The sequence below is a fragment of the Pongo abelii genome, chromosome 17 (genome assembly GCF_028885655.2).
Source record: "Pongo abelii isolate AG06213 chromosome 17, NHGRI_mPonAbe1-v2.0_pri, whole genome shotgun sequence".
NCBI lineage: Eukaryota > Metazoa > Chordata > Mammalia > Primates > Hominidae > Pongo > Pongo abelii.
Window position 1 is genome coordinate 93,405,097 of NC_072002.2, and position 8,309 is coordinate 93,413,405.

Genomic DNA, 8,309 nt, shown 5'->3' on the forward strand with positions numbered 1-8,309 from the left:
GTGTGTGGTGTGTGGTGTGTGTGTGTGGTGTGTAGTGTGTGTGTGGTGTTCATGTGGTGTGTGTGGTGTGTGGTGTGGTGTGTGGTGTGTGTGTGGTGTGTGGTGTGTGGTGTGGTGTGTGTGGTGTTCACGTGCTGTGTGTGGTGTGTGGTGTGTGGTGTGGTGTCTGTGGTGTTCATGTGGTGTGTGTGGTGTGTGGTGTGTGTGGTGTGTGGTGTGTGTGTGTGGTGTGTAGTGTGTGTGTGGTTTTCATGTGGTGTGTGTGGTGTGTGGTGTGTGGTGTGTGTGGTGTTCATGTGGTGTGTGTGGTGTGTGGTGTGTGGTGTGTGTGGTGTTCATGTGGTGTGTGTGGTGTGTGGTGTGTGGTGTGTGTGGTGTTCATGTGGTGTGTGTGGTGTGTGGTGTGGTGTGTGGTGTGGTGTGTGTGGTGTTCATGTGGTGTGTGTGGTGTTCATGTGGTGTGTGTAGTGTGTGGTGTGTGTGTAGTGTGTGGTGTGTGTGTGGTGTGTGGTGTGTGGTGTGGTGTGTGGTGTTCATGTGGTGTGTGTAGTGTGTGGTGTGTGTGTGGTGTTCATGTGGTGTGTGTAGTGTGTGGTGTGTGGTGTGTGGTGTGGTGTGTGTGGTGTTCATGTGGTGTGTGTGGTGTGTGGTGTGGTGTGTGTGGTGTTCATGTGGTGTGTGTGGTGTGTGGTGTGTGTGGTGTGTGGTGTGTGTGTGTGGTGTGTAGTGTGTGTGTGGTGTTCATGTGGTGTGTGTGGTGTGTGGTGTGTGGTGTGTGTGGTGTTCATGTGGTGTGTGTGGTGTGTGGTGTGTGGTGTGTGGTGTGGTGTGTGTGGTGTTCATGTGGTGTGTGTAGTGTGTGGTGTTCATGTGGTGTGTGTGGTGTGTGGTGTGTGGTGTGTGGTGTGTGGTGTGTGGTGTGTGTGGTGTGGTGTGTGTGGTGTGGTGTGTGTGTAGTGTGTGGTGTGTGGTGTGTGTGTGGTGTGTGGTGTGTGTGGTGTGTGTGTGGTGTGTGTAGTGTGTGGTGTGTGTGTGGTGTGTGGTGTGTGGTGTGTGTGTGGTGTGTGGTGTGTGTGGTGTTCATGTGGTGTGTGTGGTGTGTGGTGTGTGGTGTGTGGTGTGGTGTGTGTGGTGTTCATGTGGTGTGTGTAGTGTGTGGTGTTCATGTGGTGTGTGTGGTGTGTGGTGTGTGGTGTGTGGTGTGTGGTGTGTGGTGTGTGTGGTGTGGTGTGTGTGGTGTGGTGTGTGTGTAGTGTGTGGTGTGTGGTGTGTGTGTGGTGTGTGGTGTGTGTGGTGTGTGTGTGGTGTGTGTAGTGTGTGGTGTGTGTGTGGTGTGTGGTGTGTGGTGTGTGTGTGGTGTGTGGTGTGGTGTGTGTGGTGTTCATGTGGTGTGTGTGGTGTGTGGTGTGTGGTGTGTGGTGTGGTGTGTGTGGTGTTCATGTGGTGTGTGTAGTGTGTGGTGTTCATGTGGTGTGTGTGGTGTGTGGTGTGTGGTGTGTGGTGTGTGTGGTGTGGTGTGTGTGGTGTGGTGTGTGTGTAGTGTGTGGTGTGTGGTGTGTGTGTGGTGTGTGGTGTGTGTGGTGTGTGTGTGGTGTGTGTAGTGTGTGGTGTGTGTGTGGTGTGTGGTGTGTGGTGTGTGTGTGGTGTGTGGTGTGTGTGGTGTTCATGTGGTGTGTGGTGTGTGTGTGGTGTGTGTGTGGTGTGTGGTGTGGTGTGTGTGGTGTTCATGTGGTGTGTGGTGTGTGTGTGTCGTGTGGCGTGTGCCGTGCGTGTGCGCACCGTGGGCGGGAGGCGAGGAAGGGCAGTGGGAACCGCGCGCAGAGGCGCCTTTGGAGGCGAAGCAGCCCCGGGTGGGAGCGGTCGCTGGAAACGGGGCTCTCTGAAGGGCGTGGGCAGCCGGTGCCCGCAGAGCGTGGAGAGCTGCGGCCGCGTCACCTGACACAGCTGGGCCGCGATTTCTCACGTCCAAAGAGCGGACCCCGTGAGCACTTTCCTGACGGAGGACTCGGCTCCTGGGAGCTCCGGCAACATCAGCGACAGCGGAGCCGGGTCTCAAAAGACCGACCCGGCGGCCCGAGAAGAAGGAAGGAGGCCGAGGCGCCGCGGGGACCCTGGCACCTGCCCCTGACGCAGGAGTGGACGCGAAGGGTGGGCCCGGGGCGGAGGCTCGGGAGCGGCGGGGAGGTGGGAGTTGGCAGCTCCAGGCCGGCTCATGTGGAGGAGAGGAGGGGGCCCTTCCACGTGACTCCGAGGTTGGAGCCCCCCTGACTGGGGGGCGGACAGCAGGTGTTCACAGAAGGCAGGAAGAGCTGGAAGCTGCGGTGAGCCAGCTCATGCGGGTTTCCGGGGGTTGCGCAGGTGGAACCATCTAGAAAGCTGGGGAGTCTCACACCCAGAGCGTTTTAGACCCAAGGTGGCCTTCGTGGCTCCCACGAATCCCTTCAGGGTTTGGAAGAGATCAGCTCAGCAACGTCCAGCGCCTTCCCTTAGTCGTGCCAAGGGGGCAGCGCCAGGTCTCGTGGGTCAGAACCACGGGACAGCCAAGGGCGTTCTCAAGGCTGCCAGCCTGTGGGTGTCGCCTGGTTCAGCCACTTTCGGAGGAAGTCGGTGGGGGACAAGACCCACGTTGCAGATTTAGAAAAGGAAGGCAGAAGTGTCTGGGCACGCGGGGAAACGCAAAGACCTGCTGAACCAGTTCATTTCTAATCAAAAGGAGTGCTGGTGCCATGTCGGCATCTGCTATTAGAAAAACCTTGAGTTCTATTCCCACCTATGAGTGAGAACATGCGGTGTTTTGTTTTTTGTCCTTGCGATAGTTTTGGACACAGGAAGGGGAACATCACACACCGTGGCCTGTCGTGAGGTGGGGTAGCGGGTAGGGATAGCATTAGGAGAAATACCTAATGTAAATGACGAGCTAATGGGTGCAGCAAACCAACATGGGACATGTATACGTATGTAACAAACCTGCACGTTGTGCACAGGTATCCTAGAACTTAAAGTATAATTTAAAAAAAAATATATATATATGTATATATAAAAGAAAAACCTTGAGTTCTGTTTGGACAATGAAAATGTGGGACAAACTCGGGTGAAGAAATTCAGCCCAGCTCCTCCGTTTCACAGGAACATCCCAGAGTTCACAGCACAACCACTCCTCCTGCCTGATTACAACAGGTTGATCGGAGAAAGAAAAGGATGATTATCTCCAAAAAGGATTTGGTAGACAAAATCAGTTATTTAGTAAGCCCATTCTTGCTAAAGCGCTGTCCATTTTACACTGGAGAGCTTTGCAATAACGCTCTCGGGGAATTCCTTAGGACGATGGCTTTCCTGGGCACACGCTCACGTGCTAAGTAACTTGTCCAGGGAAACACGGGGATAATGGCAAGGTCTGAACGAAGCTCCTTCTCTCTGGAGTTTTCATCTAGTAGCTTAGTGTACTGAGCCAGAACGCTTCCCTACATGAGTTTCTGGATTAAGAATTGATGGTGGGTGAAAGCGTTAGAATAAAATAATGCAGTGCTGGAATACATTTTCTAAAGGCTACATTTCATTAAGCTTCAAAATCCAAAATAGAAAGCATCTAAAAATATATTGTTTGCTTGTTTAATTTTTTAATTTATATCTGACTTGAAACCAAATAATTACATTTTACTTTAGAAAATGAGATCCCCACCGCTCGGCACAGCTCCATTTACTCGGATGTTTCCATAGAGAGAGAAGGAAGACAGTGACCACTGGCTTGTGAACCCTTTGACTCAGAAGTCACTGCCTGTGTGCGTTTGGGACACAGTCGAAGTCTGGCCTCAGATCTAGATACACTGTCATAGGGCTACCTGTGTTCAGAGCACAAATGTGCCACACTTCATGGCCGGCTTTGAGAGACACAGAGCCCAGTGTGACAATCTGGCTTTGGATTTATTAAATGGTGCATTTTTTTCTTCCTTTAAGCCCCACTCATCAGATGGTGTTGAGGTACCTACTATGCACCAGCGCTAGAACAGACACGGGGTCCCCAGTGCTCCATAATGCACATATGTCCTGGCCTCACTGCCACGCGTTTGTTCCTGCTTCCACACCAAAAGAATGCATCAGTGGGGCTCAGAACGGGACAGTGAGCCCAGCATTCCTGGGAGGGGGCTGGAGTGGCATATGCCGGGAGAGAAGGAAGAGCTGTGTGCTGCTGGCCAGGACACCCTGCCGCCTGTGGGGCCCTCATGGCAGCCTGCAGGACTGGCCACGTTCTTTAGTGCTTTTTCTGTCCTGCTGTGAAATTAAAAAGAAAAAAAATACATTTTTTATGCTCTTCTCTTCAAGTCCTAAGTATCACAAAAAGTCCCCAACTCCCAACTACAGAAGAGGAGGTTAAGTGCTGATGAAGAGTGAGATATTATCTTTGAGAAGCAAGAAAATCCATGCTAAGAAAGTGAAGGTAATTGTTGCTCTCTGAGCATTCTTTTAATATTTTTTTCTTCTAATGGACGACTTAATATGCATTGCTTAGATCCTACAAAGTTAGTTAATAGAGCAAAAAAATTCTTCCAGTTGTGCGGCTATGATAAGGTTAAGTTTTAATATTTCTCCTATACCTTCTGTGGGGAATAGATTCTGCCATCTAGTCAACATCTTGACGTATGAAATACCTTTTTTAATAATTTAAATGTGGAAAAATGACAAATCACTGTGAACAAAATTGAGTTCAGTTTTCAGAAGGCAGACTTCAGCATCTCTGCATTTCCAGGGTGGGATCTGTCTCTCTGTCGAACTCGCTTCTGGGTCATGAGGGTCAAACCAGAACTCAGCCCATCTGGACGAGCAAAGCCACGGAAGAGACTCCAGCTGCTCTGTTCGGCTCTCCTCGTTCATCAACCATCTCTTAATCTTCTTTTTTTTCCTTTGCAGACTGTAAACCAAAAGTGCTTTTGTCTTTTGCTAAATAAAATGTCACAAGGACACACACATGGGAGTGGGGAGCAAAGCCGTGTGCAGGCGGCTCTTCACCTGAGCTCACTCCATGGGCGTCTGGAGACTGACCATGTTGCTCCTCTGTCCTTGGTTAACGGGTGTCTGGGGCTCAGCCCTGCAGTCAAAGCTTCGGTTTGCCGAGGGCATTTTCCCTTTGCAGGGGTGGGTATTTTGAATGTGCACACACAGCGGCAGGACATATACTTTAGATCACAAAGGGATTAGTCAAAGGCGGCATCTCCACCTCCAGACTGCACAGAGGGAGACAGACGAAGCTTTGGAGTGAGTAGGTCTCCTCGCAGTCAGCCCTCATCCTCCATTCAAATCTGGTGCCGAGTTTATATTATGAATAAAAGGACTTAAGTTGCTTTTCCTAAAACTGCTAATAGCGTGTGTTTAAAGCATTCCCTTTTTCAGCAGTTATATTTACTATTTTTATACTACACAATAGTCTGATTGTTTGCTGTTGGCCAACAAATCATCTCAGAGTATGCATCTGTTTTAAGATAAACAAGGAACAACAGACTTCCTGGTACTTTTAAGCACAAATGTTGCAGAACACAGAGGCTGGGCAGGTTTCCACTGATTACTGTACTGACAAATAATCTTTGGAAATTTTGAGCTTGTAATCATGGCCAAATTGCTTAATTCATATGCAGCATCACTAAAGGAATTCAGTTTGGGGGTTTATTTCCATTTAAATATTTAAAATTTGTTCTTTAATGTAGCTTCTTCTCCAGCCCCATAAAATTAACCAAACCACAGAACGATTTCTGAAAATAAGGTGGTACCAAAATCTGAAATTTAAAAACACAATTTCATTGTTGAAAAATTCAGCACTGTAATTGTGCCTGCTTTGTGCAATAAGATGCATTTCTTCTTTTCCAATCTTTTTTTCTCTTTAATAAGTTTTCCAATATTTAATTTGGCTTGATCTTATTTTTAATATTTTTTACCCTTTCACTCTAAAGAAAAAAAAGGCAAGTGGATATCGTGATGGGTGCAGTTATGCTGAATAATTGGATGGGAGGACATGCCAGGCGATCTCCAGCCCCTGGGAGCCAGACGCCCACGCCTCCCTCTGCCTCGTTCTCACAGACACATTTGTGAGGTGATTAACTCAGGAATTCACGCTGCTCAAAGTAACTACAGTGGTGAGTGTTTTGACCGTTTTGATGTAGAAATCTAGGAAAACACCAGAAAAATCAGGGGCAGAGGCCCGAAATCCCTGGCAGGCTTTGGGCGGTAATAAACACACGGCAGGCTACAAAAGCAGGTGATTTAAAGGAAGGCAAGTGTTTCAGCACAGCTGGTATTTTAAAATCTGACATTATTTTCAGTATTTATTTTAAATCTCAATGCTTAAATTGATTTAAGAAGGTCAAAGAATATGCTCCACTTTCCCTCTCACATGTAGAGAATCAGGATGACCCTCAAAAAGAAAGGAAGAATTGCCATTCGTCGGCTTTGAAAAGAGGAAGAAAGTTACGTGCACCGTCCACCGAGGAATGAATGACACCCTGATTCTGAGCATCAAGGAAGCAGCAATGGGAAATAAAATAGATGCTGTATGTGAATTTTTTCCAGACAAGGTTGTCCCAGAACCAGGTGCTCACCCAGTCCTTTTGAGGTTGGCGGGCTTTACTGATGGGGCTGCAGAAGCTCCTTGCGTTTCCTGGCTGTACTGTATGTAAACTGAGGTGTGCATTCTTACCGCTTGTCAAAACAATCCTGAAATCCCATTTTCCTTTAATAAAGTATAGTTTTGTCCTCCAGATGTATGCTTGAATAAGATGTCATACTCTGTTTTTGTTCCGGATTGCACCCTGCTGATGTTCTTAGGCAGCAAGAAAATTACCTTATTGAAACATATTGCTGGGAGAGACTACGGTGCCAAATTTTGCATTGGTATTACACACATGACATATTCAGAGACCTTTGAGTAAGACTATGAATATCAAGTGATTGAAAAGATTATACAGGCTCGGGTTTTTTTCTTGGGGTATAAAAGGTTGTGGTTCTGGATGAGTGTCTTTCAGATCAATATAATTATGTCATAAAAACATGTCACAAAAGAGTTTACTTCACAGCCTTTCACACTTGCCTGCCTTCACACCGCTTGGTATTCTGTGTGGAGTTGCCTCTGGTAGTGGCAATCGTCTTGTGGGGGTATGTGCAATTCCTAGTTTCCTGTGCACACACAGGTCTTCTGGATTCCGTCTATCATCCAGTGAATAATTCCTGGCATCCAGGACTCAGTGGAGGTGTGGAGATGCCACCCCCCCACCTCACACACACACACACACACACACACACACACAAAGGGAATATGTGGAAGTGTGGCTTACTGCTGTTTGAATAATCCAGAGGCTGCTAAAACTGTAGGTGAGAGGCTGAAAGAGAGGGTTGAGGGAGCTGGCTGTGGACTCTCTCTTCCCCTAGATGGACTTGGCCACACGTGCTGATGTGAGACCCCAGGGTCGTCCCCCTCCTCCAACCAAACCCCCAAGGCCAGTCCCAGTGTCCTCTCCTGACAACATGGAGTTGCGTTGATCCCTGCTTCTGGCTCTGAAGAAGAGGCCCTGTGGGCCACAGTGCCAGGAGTGAGTGTCTAGCGGGAAGGAGACACGAGGGAGAGGGGACCCTTGGAAGCAGCAAACAGGAGTTGGACGAGACTCACACTAATTTGTTCCTCTGGTCACTGACTACAGATGCTCATTAGCAATGGTCTCAAGTTAAAATGAGATCATCTCATATTGGAAGTCATTCAATTCTTCAGTCCACTTCTAAGTGGATGTCGAGCTCACGAATTCAAAAGTATATTTTCTGGGCAAATATCTTGGCTTTTTTGCAGGGAAAATGGGGAGGGGTGACATTTTCACTTCAAGACAGAATGATTTTTCTTTTCAAAGAACACAAACGCACAAACTCAAGCTGTCCTCCAACAAGTTCCAGCTTCTTGGTCCATGTGAGTGGCACCCATCATATTCATTACTTAAAGGAGGAAGTGAAATATTTAGAACCAGAGTGTCAGACCCAAACAGGGGCTGTGCTTCCTGCCCAGCTGCCACCTCAGTTTGGCAGCCACCTTCCTTCAGAATCCTCCCACTGTTGATTTCTAAACTGCCCCATGCTCAGAAATATGAAGAGACAGAGAACCTTCCAGAACTGGAACTCTCCTCACTTTCCAGAGGCAATTGAAACCCCAAATAATAGCTCTTGCACTTTGCCTCTTTTTGAAGAAGGTTTTCACTTTCTCTCTTTCTATTATGTCTCTCTGTCTTTCTTCTCCCATTTCTAGCTCATTTGTTTCCTTTTTTCATTATTTTTTGGTCACCAGG

The 8,309-nt window shown here is 48.0% G+C and overlaps 1 long non-coding RNA gene across 1 annotated transcript; it reads left to right on the top strand.

The window, feature by feature from the left end:
* The first annotated feature begins 1,832 nt into the window (after window positions 1-1,832).
* On the top strand, window positions 1,833-6,742 carry LOC129051695 (uncharacterized). Its single transcript, XR_008516125.2, has 4 exons — window positions 1,833-2,148; window positions 4,321-4,435; window positions 5,940-6,122; window positions 6,386-6,742. It is a non-coding gene; the product is annotated as an uncharacterized LOC129051695 (long non-coding RNA).
* Window positions 6,743-8,309: the final 1,567 nt, after the last annotated feature.